Raw genomic sequence first — 15,873 nt, 5'->3', positions numbered from 1 at the left:
CCTTATTCTATTGTGGCAAGGCTCAAAATATAAAATGAAGACTGAAAACCACACTTCTCTTGTGCCATGCCTTTATTGCACCTGCAGCCCCCCTGATTTAGGGTGGTGGCTAGGAGTGTTCTGTGCACAGAAAGAATCAATGCCAGAGGTTGCAAACTCATCAGGAGGAGGTCCTGCTTCCTGATGGGCAGGCAGCAGAGTACTGCTGCCTCCAGGTGTACTGTGGAAGCTAATTTGTATTTTTCCATTAAATTAAAAACATTGGGAAAGTGTTGCCAAAGCAGTCCCTTTATTCTGATGAACGCTGTGCTGAAACAGATGGCCATTAAACAAGAAGTTTGTTTGTTTGTTTGTTGAGTAAATAGATTGCACTGTTCTCAAACAGCACTCTTTAGCCCCCAGTGGAACAAATCCACTTATCTGGGAGAAACTTCTGCTATTCCTCATTTTGAGTTTTCTGATCAGGAGATACCCAGTTATAATTCATAATTATCACTTTGGGCTTTTCATAACATACCAGAATCTTCTGACTAACAAAATGAGGTGCAGACTCTTTTTTTTTTTTTTTTTTTTTTTTTTTTTCCAATGACAGCAATTAAAGATTGGACAGTCTTATAAAGAGAGCAGGGAATGAACACTCCATCACTTGAAATCTTTAAATCAAGTGACTGTCTTTATTAAATGTATTTTCTGTATCAGCCAATAGTATGAAGATAGATGCAGGAGCCACAGGGAGGAATTCTATAACTGAGGTTATGCAGAAGGTCAAATGAGAAGGCCATAATAATCCCTTCTGGTCTTAACCTATCAATCAAAGGGCATTAAATTTCAGTCACTGAGCTGGACATGTGATTATGCAAAACAGAAATACAAGGATTTCCCTGCTTGTAAAAGGAGAACCTGGAAAGAATAATAACCCTGAGACAAAAACACTATAGTGACCTTCTTTCAGACCACCTACAAAGTTACAGTGGATCCTCTTAAGGTTAGCATAAGTCCTCTAGTTATTCCAGCTGAGATGAATGCTTAGAATGGAGTAGATTATTTGTAATTGATTCTATGTCCTGAAACAACTGTTTCCTGGTATTTGAAAATCCTTCTGCATTCAGATACAAGATGGACAATAAAAGATTGTTGTGGAGTTGTTTAAGTATTTTGAAGATGATAATATTTTTTACATGATGTTGGTCTATGCTTCTTATGACAGTTCACTGCAAAAGGAAGCTTCTGTGCTGCCTTTGCCTCATCAATAGCCTCGAGAATCCTTTTTCTTCCACTGCACCGTGAAACAATGCCTGCTTCCTGTTGGATCTCTGGGTCTAGAAATTTGAAACTAGAATTTCCTCATGATAAGATGCAGGAAACAGAAAGAAAACATAGTTTGTCTCTTGGCTGAAGCTGCTTTTAAAAGCACAGGGATGTGTGAGTGGAGGATGTGAGAAGGTTATTTTGTACTGGCATATATATGTGTAAACAGCCATTCAATGATTTTTAAAGAGCTGAGCTGAACAGCACCCAAAAAATACATAATTTTTCCCTAAATCTCCAATGTTTTAGAGCTGGTGGGTTCAGCTACTGATAACTGTTTTCATCAGTAGGGCCACAGACCAAATGTTTTTTAAACTGTCCTTCAATCAGTGTAATTGATTGGCAGCCATTGATTAAACAGTCATGTGGACCAGTGCCGACTATTTCAGTTTGGAAGGGGGTAAGCAGGAAATGGGAATTACTGATGTCTATATGTACATACTAAATTGTAATGTCAATCAGATGGCTAAAGGCTTCAGTATGTTGTCTGCTAGACTCGGAAAGGAGAATGATGTTTGTGGCAGGTAAAGTTGTCCTGGAGGTTGCAAAAGCATCTCAGTTTTCTTTTTGTCTTACTCTGCTATCCCAGTTCAAACTTTTCTTGAGTTTGGGTACTGTACCTGGCACTGTATGCCAAAGGAGAGCATCCCCATTACCAAATCTCTGTGTGATGAGGTCTTTTAGGTGGCTGCCACTGTACAAGGGAACTTGTATGAATGTGGCTGTAAGAGCTTTATGACATCTTTTCATACAGAACGCATTCTCTTGGGACACAGGAACTGCTGCATCACTGAAAGATTCAGCTGCTCAGCAATGCAGCAGTTTTAAAGGTTCAGTGAGTACGGAATCAGTCATGTGTAGTCATGGTGTCTCATGTGTTTTTTAGATCTAGGAATGGGACATTGAACCTTGACAGGTCTTTCCAAGGGTGAGCGTTGTGGGCCTGCAAGGTGATCAGTACCTAGGCAGAGCACGCTTTCTTCTGTGGCTCTTTGGGTGCTGATGGGATTTCCCTGGAGGTGGAAATGAGAGCAGACGTAGGTAAAGCAACCATGTTGCCTGACTGTGTATTAAGGTAGGATTGGAGAGAGGGGAGGCCTGAGCGAAAGAGAGGAAGGGAAGTCATAGCCCTCTTCCTGCTAGAATGACCAAGAAAGAGGTTGATTCACTGAGAAGGTCCTTGGGAGAGAAACAATATACATCAGGGACGGTTAGTGGAGAGAAGCTATGGGGTGAACACCAGAGAACTCTGATGTAAGTCTAAAGGGCATCAAGGAAAGTTAGAAAGCACACTAGCCTCGCAGAGTGGGAACCCACCACTTTTTGGGTGACTTTTTTCCAGGGTTGTATCATCTTTGATTTTTCCTTGGGAATTGTCACTATCACAACTGTAGCTGGTGAAAGATTTTTGGAAGATTTTTCAAGTTTGTTGGTGGAGTCTATTGATTTCTGTCATTGCAAGCAATACTTTTTTTAAATCAGTCCGAAACACTAGTCCCAGAGTCTATTATTAATTCCTGATGTCATTAAGAGATGTCTACTCTGTCTATGATGCACTGACGTTTATTTTATAAGGCACTGACATGATTAGAGCTTCGATCTGATTTTCTAGCCAACACGCTTGGCCTAGGATTCCCAGGAGCGATGTTTAAAGTTAGCTTCCTAAATTCATGTTTTAGTCTTCTAGTAAATGAAGCAAATTTTTAAGACTCCTAATGACCAACTCAGCAGTTACCAGCTTCTTAAGTCTTTCTCTGACCAGGCCATTTATTTCACTGCCCAGTAAGGTTATCGACCATTATAACTCTTGGCCTTTCTCCCAGGAAGAGTCCTTCAGCACTGTTCCACACAAAGCCAAGGAAATCTGGATATGCTGCAAAACAACCAATTTTTCTGTCCACAGTCCTTGCTCCTCTGTTTTACCGTGGTGTAACTCCCTTATGTTCAACATCTGCAGTCTTCTCCTTAGGCGTATAGAGAGTCACCTGGGAACACAGCAGGCATACACCAAAGGAGTGAGACTGGTAACAGTAAGGGATCTAAAATTTGCAGCAGAAACATTTTAATCATCCCCTCCAGAAAAAGTATGTGTTGCTCTATGCAGCCATTCTCAAAACTATCTTCAATGTCTTCAGTTCAGTCTGGTTTGAACTTTTAGCAGCCAAATTTGATACCTACGTACTAGCTGAGTGACCTGGTTCTCTCCTACTTGCACTGGATGGCTTCTTGAAATATATCTGGTGTTTCCACCAAGGGTAAGAAGTAAACGCAGAGTGACTAGGCTAGGTGAGTCTATAAAAATATACTTCTGTCTCTCCAGACTGAAATAGTACAGCTCTTTCTGAACTCATGCCCTTTTTTCACACCAGGATGTTTACAAAGTGTCAGAAGATTTTACTCTTTAGATCTAGGGTGCCTAAAAAGAGGTGTACTTTACGCCAACTACAAAGGGCCTTAGAATCAGACACTACATATTTAATCTGGATGTGCAGAAGCAGACTGTTCCCCAGCTCATGCTTCAGTGCATTAACTAATCTTTAAAGAACAGCGATTAAGGAGAAGCTTTGCCCATGAACAGGTTAGCCCTGGCTGTCTAGCCCTGGCTGCACAAACTCATTCATATTCCTCAGAGGTGGAGGTACTGATCACTTTCCAGAGGGAAGTTACTGGACTAGATGGACCATAGGTGTGAGCCAGGGCCACAGTTTCCAGGTAAATTTCCACTGCAAAATTATATTGCTTTCTTGGTTTGTTATTGCTTCTATGTGCATTATAAATTGTTCTGTCTGTTGGTGTATCGATGCTTGTCTGTGGTAACTTGAATGAGCTGGGGTTTTACCTACTCTTACTTAGCTAGTGCTTATCTTTTCCCTGGCTCTGTCTAGGAGCCTCTTCAACCAAGGGAGGCAGAAGAAAATGTCTGTGTCTGGAGGGCTGGAGAGAGGAAGCTGCCAGTAAATGGAAAAGGCTGATCGCTCCTCCCAAGTTCTTTTATCCTAATTCAGGTTTATTTAGACATTCTAGTACTGATCAGTACAAAGGGAGCACTACTTGACATCAGCATTATAAATAATAATATTTAACACTGAACACTTTTGTATATGCCCTTCCCTTTGTCATTTGAGTTACTAAAATACAGCAAGGGAAAAATTCTTCTAGTATTGAACAGCGTGAATGGAGCTGACAATATTATTAGAATCATAGAATTATAGAAATAGTTAGGTTGGAAAAGACCTTTAAGATCAAGTCCAACCATTAACTCAGCACTGCTAAGTCCACCACTAAACCATGTCCTTAAACACCACATACTGTATTTATCTATCTCTCCATATACATATATATTTATATATATATGAGTTTCACTTTAACATTTCAGGCATTGGCACCACCTGAGAGCTCTTTGCAGCTGCAGCTTGTGCATTTTGCAGTAAAAATTCTCTCCCATTTTCCCTCAGCTTCCCCCACCCCCAGAGAACAGACACGCTTTCCAATGACAAATGTTGAGTGTAGCTCCTAAGGATTTAGCATGTCAGGCTGTGTCTACACAGCTTAGGTTTCTATTATTACGCAATGGCTTAGAAGGCAGTGCTTTGCCACATAATTACAGAGCCAATCTGTATTACGGCCAGGAGTTTGGATGCCTCTCCCCATATCAACTATTCACCTCCCACCCACTCAAGCCTTCTTTGTAACACTCTTACTTGTTTAATAGCTTCTTTTCATAGCCTTATTTCCTCTGGTTTCTGTTTTTCTTCCCTTTCCTATACTACTTATTTGTTTATTTCAGAAGTGAGGGGTCTGACTGAGTCGTGCCTGCACGGATTCCTATGCAGCACGAAGCACTTGCTGTATGTTGCATCGTCAGAAGAGGTAAGAAGAAATTCCTGAAGCTGCCTGCTAGTTCTCTCAGGGTTTTTTTCCCCCTTTCTCTCTTTTTTTTTTCTTTGTGTGTGTGTCTGTGTGTGTGCACATTGCTTGTCTTACAAGCTGTGCAGGCTCTGCCATCTAGAGCACTTTGTGAGATCACTCCAGTTTGCTGGTTTTCCTTTTTCCATCTCTGCATGAGTGTGTGTGTGTATCTCCCTGTCTCTCTTCCCCCCACAAAACAGCTCAACCCCCCTCCCCAACGAACACGCACATACACAGAAGCTGGGCTTGCTAGTATGAACTTGAAGACTTGCAGTACCAAAATGCATGTGCTACCTTGGGATGCACTAGGATCCGAATGCTTGAGAAGCCGGCAGGCTGCTTAGTCCTCCACGACTGTCTTTTTAAACCAAACAAGAAAAGAACAAGTTATTCACTCTTTTTTTGTTCTGTCTGTCTGTCTTTTTTTTTTTTTTTTTTTTCCTTTCCCTTTTTTATGCTTTGGATATTACTGAAAAAGGAGTCTCAGGGATTCACACACTCGGACTTCACTGAATCAGGCTGCATCTGACAAACAATCTAGTCTGCATTTTGGTTTGCTAGACATCAACCAGGATTTTTCTGATTATATCTTCTTTTGAAAAAAGGATGCATGGCATAGAAAGAAGGTCTAAGTGCCTGTCTGAGACTTTTTTACCGAACCTGGGATAAATGTTACTTCTCAAAGGTAAGTGCCAAGGTTTTGGGGTTGTTTTTTTTATGTTTATATATAAACTATACAGCTATAATATAAACTAGATATAAATATGTACACAAACCACTCATACAGTTACCTAGTTTTTGGCCAAAAAATATCTGTTGTTGTGCATTTTAAAAGCATTAGAGAAATGTATAACTTTATCTTCATTTTCTTGTTAGCCTACATAAGATTGTTCATGTAGAGAAATTAATCTTGGTTTAGTTTCTGCTTCTCTCGGCATGAAAAGGCAGTTCAAAAAGAATATTTATTTTTTAAGCGTCAATAGGGTTTTTCTTCACAGCAGTTTTGAAACAGTGATGGAAAGAGGTTTGAAAGAAAGTATAATAATTTGGTTTGTAATACAGGAAAAACCGGGCAATAGAGTAAAGCTGTGTAAGTGATTCCAGCTTTTAGGATGTATTAGTAAATCCTGCAAAGCTGAGAAAGAACTTTGCTGGACAGATCAACTCTGTTGTATATAAAACCATGCACTGAAAGAGTGAGGACCTTGGCAAATGTCATGTGAAGAAACAGAAGGCATAGGAACAGCTAGAGAAGGGAAGGGAGTGAGGATTGTGGAGGAGCAGTGGGCACCCACTTCAGTGTCTACTGCCACAGAGGTTGGTGTTCTTGGTAAGGTGATGCCACTGATAATGGACATCCAGAATTGGCAAGGTGGGCATGTTGGGGGTGGGGTACACAAGCAGGTATATGCTATGTCATGTCTGTCTGACGTCATCAGACATATACGCTCTCAGCAAGACTAAGTGTACTGAGAATTTGGGTGGGGGGAAGCATCTAAATGGCAGCACAGGACAAGATGTAGCAAAATGGAAACTGAGTCTCTCCCTGACTTGCATGGACATATGCACACTTTTGCATCACAAAGCAAGTGCATGACTAAATGTAACAAGAAACTAAAGAGGAAATCTGTGATGAAGTCAACAAGTCCCAGTATGATGGATTAGTAAACTGGAAATGTAAAGTGGTCAGTTGTGGTAATATATTTAAGGAAGAGTTTTCAAACTGAGTAACTCCTTCCTATCCAAAGGAGACAAATAGCAGTTTTTAAAGGAAGAACCATTTTTTGCCGGGGCTGTTCTAGTCTTTTTGGGGCACTACCATGGAGATATTAAGAAGAGTAGTGTTTATTTTATCTACCCCATCTTTGGGATTAATAGGGCAGAATAACTCTCCTGATGAGAAGAGACAGGCAAACACTAAGCATCACTTCAGTCTATAAAGTCACAGTTAATTAAATTGACACCTCTTAACTTTATTGTACAATGTTCACCATGGATAAGTCCAGCAGATGCCATACGATTGTCACTGTTATTTTCCGTTGCTCGGGAAAGAGGAAACATTGCCATGCAGGGTACCGATTTTCTGTTGGACCTTGCTGTGTATGGAGGCTGTACTAAGGCAAATTTGAGCTTGTGGTGAGAAGGAAGAGAGACAGATAATTACTTTTAATCTTGCCGTGTTTCAGGCCGGTTACAGTTTCCTTGTTTACAGCTTGCCCTGGGTTGGTGGTTAGTTTGCATTGCCTACGGATCACCACTTGAGCACAACAGAGTGCTTTTTGTGTGCACTCTGCTTATAGCTGCCTTGTAGCAGCAGCGCAAAGCAGAGCTTCAGACCTTCCCTGAAAGTGCCACTAATTCTCAGGGAAAGAGGGGGTGAATAAAAAATAATAAACAATGCTAGGGGACAGGAAGAAAAAACTCATTATGCTCAACCAAGCCATTTTAACCTATGAACCCCAGCAAAGATCTGTATCACCTCTCTGATCAGAGGCGGTGTCTGTCCCACTCTTCCCAGCACAGCTTTGTTTTTTTAAGGTGACTCTGGGCCCAGTGTCCGCTGGTATCTGGCTGTGCAGTGCACTGGCAGGCAGGCAATCTGGCAGCCCCGGATGCACCGTGTAGGGTGAGAAATGTCACCCAGCCTCAGAGCTGTCATATGCTGCTGCCCTCTCTGCCCCACGCTGCTCTTCACAACATTAGTGCTTCTTGTTTAAATTTATATTTGGAACATAACTGATCATTTTCCCTAATGGGAAGTATAAATGGCACATGTAGCCTTGCCCCACGGCTTCTGCTCTGCCTGCTGCTCAGGGTGGACCGGAGCTGACAGCAACCTGGCAGTCGCTGTCAAAGTTCTCCTGCTCCCTCTCTTTGCAGAGAACTCTAGCCACTGACTGAACCTTGCAATATAATGACCTTAGACCCATCTTATCCCCCTATTTTTGTTAATTTTTTGTCCTTGTGGGGGAAAAAAAAAATCCACGAAAAAAAACCCAAAAACAAAATGGAAAGCTGATTCAAATTTATCAATGTTTAACTGGTAGTAGGCAGGAATACTTCAGGTGACTTCAAGTGAATCTAACTCCCTGGCAAAGAGTTGCAGACTGGTAACCCTCAAGAGTGCGTTTGTTATCCACCTGCACAGAGGGTGATGGCAGTGCCTGTCAACCACCAAACCCCTTTTTGCAGTGCTAATGTATTTCAGCCTTGACCTGCAAAGATGATCTGTGGGAGACAAAGTATGAAAGTACTCAGTATTCTTTCTGACCTGAGTGCTCAGCCTTACTTACTTTGGATTTGTTGTAGTGTGCTGTCATGTGTTTAGTTTTGTGGAGAGAGTAACTGCCCTCTGGGTGTGGACTGAAAAGCAGTAACACTGCTTACAAAAGGCAGAAGGAAGACATCCCTGGTTCCTTCAAGCCAGTCCTGATGACTGTGGAATCCATTGCCCAACACCAAATGTGCCATCACTGTATCTCTTGTGTTTCCTCTTTGCCTTAACCATGTAGGCTTCAATTATTATGACCAAGGATCTCACCAAGATTCTGAGATTTACTCTATCAGTGGCCAGAGGCCGCACATGCTCACAGGGTGCTGAAGAGCTTTCAGTCATCAACTGAAACTTGTGACAAAAGACAAGGTTTCGTATGAGTGCACTGAAATAATAACAAAACCCACAAATCACCCAATGTGATGCATCACTTCAGTGAAGGGCCAGCTGTCACCCTTTGCCCAGCCCACCTCCACCCAGGACACACAGCAGGGTGGGAAACTTGTACGTGGTACTTCTGCTTCTAGGAACTATAATTACATTCTGTGTGGGCAACTGCCAAAACTTGGCATGAAATTAACAGATGTAAACACGTCATTAAAAGGCCCACAGTGATGCCGCATGGAAAACTGGAAAAAGAGCATGTCATTTAGAAGTATTTCTGCTTCCCTAGAAGCAGTTGTTGTTCCTATACTTCAGAATATTTGCATGACAGTGTTTCCAATCTTTCTTTCTTCTTCGCATTTGCTCTGTCCTGCCTGTGATCTGGGTCTCCGATGACATCCTCATCTTCATCGGAAAACATTTGTGACAAATCCAGGAGGCCAACTTGAACATACAAAATGAGCAGCAGCAGCAGCAAAAGTCAGAAAATATCTTTTCAGTAAAAGAAATGCAGATTTGAAAACATGAGACAAAAGGAAGAGATGTGCTGTCAGGGTCTGCTCCTATGCAGAATCCCTACTGACCCACATAGAAGGCAGAGCTGAGTGTGATTTTTTCAGTGATAGATGTTCTTTCTCAGGAAAATAAATTTATCAGAATGAAACATGATTGGAAAATGGTCAGTTTTATGAATTTTCCTGACTGAAAAAACTGTAGGGAGAAAATTGCCAGAACACCCCATCTTACTTCTTTCTGGAAGATAAATTTTATTATTACTTTCCAGTTCATGCATTTTGTATGAAAACTGAAAATAATTCATATGAAACTTGATCGCAAAAGGGGCCATGCTCAAATTCCACTTTGTTAAATGACAAGCAAATCTGTCAGTCGAACTGGAACAAAACATTTCTACCTCATTAGAAGGCTTGCATACTTTTTATCTCAGTTTGGCCCAAGGAAATTGTAAGCACTTTCATTTCAGTTCATGGGACCAGAAAACTTTTCTGTCAAGCCCAATGTGGAAGTCAATTTACTTGGACAAAAGGAATTATTCCAGGAGCACCTTGTCAACAAGTGCTGTGAGAGTCTATCAAGACCTCTGAGTGCCTGCTCTTTAAATCATTCTTCCAGCTATGGAAAACTTACGTGATGGGAGGGTATGCCAGCTAAGAGTAGACATGAGAGAATGGCTGCAGCCATAGTACAAGCAGTACAATGGAGCATTTAGGAGGCTGCTGCTAATCACTCCTCAGGAAGGAACTGGTCTTTAATCCTCCCACAGATCTGCTATCACCATAGTGTTATGGAAAGAGGTGAGATAAGGAGAGGGCCCTGGAATAGCAGTAAATCCAGGGTTCTGGACCCTGGTTGGTCGAAAGGTGAGAGGTAAAGCAGGTGCATTTCAGTGCATACCAATGTAGGTTCTGAGCAGAACAGAAAGCTGGATTAAGGATAAAATCAACAGAAAGTACATGAAGGCTGAAAGCACCTTGTCTATTTTAACAGAGCTAATGTAGCACTGAAAATCTCTGGAAAACACGTGTGTGGCTCTGGTGCAGAAAATTATCAGTGTGACTCTTTGCCTGAAGCCAGAGAAGGTAGGTCAGGGCTGTGCCTAAGTCTTTATGTGGAGGACTGAGACAAATTGCTGCAACTGTCCAGTTAAGAATATAGTGTTTGACTTAACTTAGGAGAGGGACAGACTTTGGAAGACCTCAGTATGATCAAGCCACATGGATTAGGGGGATCAGACGTGTGATATTGGAGGAAATATATGTTCTGGTGAGAAAGTAAGGAATTTTTCCTCTCCTGCCTTTACAGTTGCAATTTGCTTTGGGGGGCTGAGGAGCAAGGGAGCTCAAAATGGCACCAGGTCCTTAGCCGTTCTCTTGTCATGTCTAAGCTCCTCAGAAAAGCTTCAGTATATGTGTCAGTCAGAATGAGTAATCCTTCTTTTGTTACAGCCTAAAGATAAAAATTAAGAACGGAAAAGGAAAAGAGGATGTCTTAAACATGCCACATCCTCTGTTGCAGTGGCAGGATGGGTGGTTGTGATACCAGTGAAAGGGCAGCACCTGTGTGTGTGCTAGAAAGGAAAAACTGACTGTACCAGAATTTATATGAGATCCCTCTGTTAACAGCCTTAAAAAAAATGTTTCTGCCCTTTCAGTATGGAATGAAAACAATGAGCAGTCAAATGGCAAAAGGAAAAGTCGAGAGGAAAAAAAATGCCTGTCATGGCTCGCTCAGCAGTCCCTGTCTGATTTCAAAGCAGCCAACAACAAATGTCTACCTCCTCAGAGATAAAAATCAAAACCTTCCCAATCATTTCATCAGTAGTCATTTGATCTCCTTCCTTTTGTGAATATTCCTGTGACTAGGTAAATACATGTGATACTCGGAAAGCTCTGCATCGTTTGTATGTAAACCGGGAGTACTAAACTAAAAAAGGAAAAGGCCAAACTGTATTGATAGAACATAAATTATCTGGACTGAGACCATTTTGTTGGTTTCCTGAACTGATGGCTAGTTGACATTTTCTATGAGTTATCTCCAGTGTAAGTGAATGTTATCACTGCTGCTGGCAGATACTAACTGTATATTGGTTTTTAAATAAGGGTACAACATTGATTCCTCGCTTTCCAAAATATTGACTGCACTTCCTCCCTGTAGTGAGGTCAGATAACTTATCTCCCCTGGAAATGTTCAGTAGAAAAATGTGTTAGGTCCCAGAAACTCTCGTGGAGGAGAGGATCAAGGAGTTTTTTGCAGGCTGCCTACAATCAAAATATTTTGTAGTTATCCCTGAGAAATCTCGATTTGCTCAACAAATACCAATGTGAGGTATGTAAGTATTTTCTAATCCTGTTTCACATGACCAAGTGCGCACCAAGCCATGAATCCATCAACTGACACCCGCTTTGTAAGGACAGTGTGACCTTTCCTTTTCAGCAATTACATCTTCTGTTCTTAGCTTTCCAGATGTGTGTTTGACAGTGATACCTTCTTGAGGTGATGGGGAAGGTTATTGAGAGGCTCCACAACTGTATGGTGTGGCCAGGAGTCTCACAGAGGGTTGAGCTTTCCCCTGTCCATGGTCTTCCAGCACCCTACTCTGACTGGACTTGATGGTCCTCCAACTGGTGGGAGAAGTTTCAGGTGCTTCAATAAATGACATTTTCTTTCAGATGCAGGGGTGGGTGATGGCAATTTCACGTGAATGGGAGAGAAATGGCCTTACTGGCTGAGGGTCAGATTAGAGAAGGTGTAGAGCGGCCCAGTGGATATTTATGAGAGCAAATGCATTGATGGCAAAAAGGGTCACATTTACAGAAAGACTGGAGAAATTTTCATAGAATGAGGGGCAAGAGAGAAGGAAGAATCAGCAGTGGTACAGCTAAGAAGATATCTCTGTCTTGTTATGTATTTGTATGCCACTTCTTGCTACTGAGCTGGAGTGCCAGGCTAAGCTCAAGAAGGTCTCATGATATGTGTCTTTAGTCACAGTGTATGCAGCTGATCCCTTGTTGAGAGACTGTGAGGTGCTTTATCTGTCACATCTACCCCTTTTTATCCTTTTGGTGAATATGTAAAAATTTATTCAAGCCCTTTGTGCATTTGTTTCTGTTTTCTCCATCTTTCTTTCACCTCCCTGAATAGGTGAGTGGAACGAGGATGCTATTTACTTATTTTTCCTTAGCACTGGACACAAAGAGGTTTTTATCATCAGTGAGCAGATGAGTCACTTGTTAATAATTATAAGACCTCCCCTCAATTCTTAGTAGAACCTAGCAACAAGCTTTCAAATTAATGTGAGACACCCTCTAAAACATGACAGGCCCATCTCCATAAGAGACTTTTTTCCAGAGAGTGCAATTGATGAGCACTGATTTGATTTATTTGATTTGGCACGGATTTGAATTGATTGACCTGTCTTTTCTGTGCTGGATGTCAAATGGCTGCATTTCATGCCCACCTTAGTGTTTTGTTTTCCTCTTTGACAAATTTTTCACTGCCTAATTCTGTGAACAGCATAACAAAGGTCTGCGATGACTCTGTGGGTTTGTGGCTCAGGAAATTTACCTGTATTTGAGATTGTGCCAAGAAAAGAAATCCATCCTCCTGCAAGGAGGCTGAGATAGGACATGGTGAATTTCTGTGCACTGGTGACTTCTACCCTACATCAGCGTCCTGCCACAAAATGGAAAATTCAAAGTTATGCTACACCCTATCTCAACTATAGGATTTAGATTTGAAAATAAATAATGCACTCAGACTAAGGAACAGCTGCTGGAGTTCTTTCCAGCATGACTCATTGATCTCGTCCTCTCATTTGACACATCCAGCTACTCCCATGTTGCTGTAGTTAGCTTTAAATCACAGATGGATCATGTAGTGACCTAACAAAAGGTGAGACTTACTTGAGGTAGACTTTGCACACAGGCCATCAGATATACAGCCCTTTACACCACCACCTCACCAGACACTGTAGAAAGACCAGAGAATGAGTTCTTTGTTAGGCTGTGCTATCTCTTTTTATGATTTACAGAGCTTTTTTACTTATTTTATGTTAGTCTAATCATTTTTGTTTTAAGGAATCGTTTTCAACTTTTATTTTTTGATAGCTTGTGTTGTTTTCTCATGGAACTGTGATGAGCTTAATGCATATATTAAAAGTGCAGTTTTCTATAAAAGTCCTTCTATTATGGAAATCAAACATCTTTTAGGAAAACCTAAACAAAAAGCATCCCAAGCTTAATGTGTGATGTAGTTGCACTCACATACTCTCACAATCATTCTCTCTTTTTTCTTTATATTGACAAGTACATAAAGAACAAAAATTAACTCTGCAACCAGCTGTTCTTCCTAAATAAGTCTTCTCTTGCTGGCTTAGGTAAAACGCAAATTGCAGCTTGAGATCCCATTTGTGCAGTAAATCTTAGACCCCAGCAAATCAGGTCTGTTTTCAGAAGCCCATTTCTTGATTGACAGTATTTGAAGATGGGAAGCCATGCTATGTTTGTGACCCAGGTTGATTACAGAATGTTTACAGTCTTTAGTCATAGGTGGCTAAAGTAGCTACTTTAAATAAAAACATTTAAGAATAGAAGAATGCAGTTTTGGACCTTTGTATCCCTTCCTTACATTCCTGACTGAATTTTCAGAACCTTTCTGACATTTAAACAAGACATTACCTGAGATATGTTTGGAAAGTATTGATACGGGATCTCAGATTGTCATTCTTAGAATAATTTCCACTTTGTTTCAAAACAATCTCCTGAAGCTGTAAGTTTATTTTAAAACACATCTTGCTGTCCTTTCATTGTTGGGTTCTTTTTAATTTTTATTTATTTATTTATTTATTTATTTCTGTAGCCTTCCAGGAATAAGAAAAAAACATTTACCTTGCCAACATATGGTTCTTTTTTTATTATCTTGTAATAGAGTAACAGGTATTGCTGAATGCTTACAGGGCATGAGGTATTAAAATCATATTGATCTCAAATAAAAAAAAGGACATATGAGCTTACCAGTAGGCATTTGGAGGAAATTGATACTTAGGAGAAAGATGTTTCTTTATAATTCTGTTAATAGATGCTAAGCTTTGGGTGATTAAGAGATATTGGTCACTTGCATTCCCATTAATTTTTCTGAGATTTTTTTGACTGGTGTGATATTCAAATGACATGTTTTAGTGATTCAGAGAAGCAGCAGCACTTGCATCACACGAGGTTAGGATGACCAACAATCTGAACACAACATGAACAGTGACTAAGCAGATCATGAATGTTAATAGCTGACGATGCTCACGTGGATAGAATATGAGGCATTTGTTTGCCAAATACATATTAATCAATTGGGATTAAATAAAAAATAAAATAAGGATTAAATCATAACAAATATTTTTTTTAAATCAATACTTCTAACCACCATTAAAAATTAATAAAAATAAAGTGTAGACTGTATAGCAGTAAATGCATTTTAATACTGATAACCAGTAAATCCTGGCATCTCACAAGGGAAAGGAATGGCAGTACCAGCCCCTGTGACGTATATATGTATAAATATACACTCATTTATTGTAGGAGAAAACCAGAAAAAAACTCAGGGAGGAAGAAAACCTTGTAACTAAGCCTTTGGTCTTAAAGTCAAAGTAGGCCTACAAAAAAAAGTCTATGAAGGATTTAGTAAAACTTGCCAAAACCACATACCTGATTGTAAAGATAAAAGGAGGATAACTTTCATGATTACAATTCGCTCAATTTTGGAAATGTTTTCCCCTTTCATATATTATATGTTAGGTCACTTCTGAAATGGAAACGGTAATTTGAAATTAAATGCTCTGATAATTCACAATTATGTTTCCACTTCAGAATCAATAAATATTTTTGGAAAGGTTAAATGTCTCCCCACTTCTTTAAGTTCTTCAGTATCTTCCTCCTGTTTGAATAAAACTTTACAAGTCAGCTCAAAAAATATTTTTAATTCCTTTCTATGCCTTTTCAGATCCTTTCCTTTCAGTCCTTTTTCCAGATCATTAAACATAAGCACATGCTGCATGTGTGTGTGCATGTGGTTAGATCCATTCTTGGCCACAGGCATAAACTTTGCTTTTCCCTTCTGCTTTTGCACTAGGAGACAATACCAACGTATGTCAGGGACCTGTCTTAAGCCTAAGTATACTGAGGTTTATGAAGTATTTATAGACTAGTGAAGATGGAGGTTACACTCAGGGCAGTAATTCTGTATCGGAAAAAGGAGAGACACAACTTAATAAGTGCTGGTGAAAAATTTCCAATCAACTATTTTTGCTAGAGAACAGATCCTGTTCAAATGACTTTACTGGGTATGTTGGGGGAGGGAGGAGTGAGAGGTTATTCAGCAACATCTTCCTTTGATTTTTTTTTTTAATATATTTTCAGCTGGAATGTTTGTGGGTTTTGTTTTAAAACAAAATTGAACTTTTTATCATGTGAAAAACTTTAAAGTGGCATTTC

The 15,873-nt window shown here is 40.3% G+C and overlaps 1 protein-coding gene across 7 annotated transcripts in view; it reads left to right on the top strand.

Moving 5' to 3' along the window:
* The first annotated feature begins 3,847 nt into the window (after positions 1-3,847).
* Positions 3,848-15,873, top strand: part of LRFN2 (leucine rich repeat and fibronectin type III domain containing 2) — a 160,877-nt gene continuing 148,851 nt past the window's right edge. For 2 of the 7 annotated variants that reach the window (XM_037405781.1, XM_037405782.1), the window contains exons 1-3: positions 3,849-4,020; positions 5,096-5,178; positions 5,696-5,902. The gene's annotated coding sequence lies outside the window, so the exon portion shown is untranslated. Of the gene's footprint in view, positions 4,021-4,928; positions 5,179-5,695; positions 5,903-15,873 lie in introns of those variants that run through there. The other 5 variants (XM_037405780.1, XM_037405778.1, XM_037405776.1 and 2 more) reach the window with 5 other exon arrangements.

Source organism: Falco rusticolus, chromosome 12, assembly GCF_015220075.1.
Source record: "Falco rusticolus isolate bFalRus1 chromosome 12, bFalRus1.pri, whole genome shotgun sequence".
NCBI classification, from domain to species: Eukaryota; Metazoa; Chordata; class Aves; order Falconiformes; family Falconidae; genus Falco; species Falco rusticolus.
The sequence above is the reverse complement of the archived record's forward strand: the minus strand, read 5'-3'. Positions and strand labels throughout refer to the sequence as shown.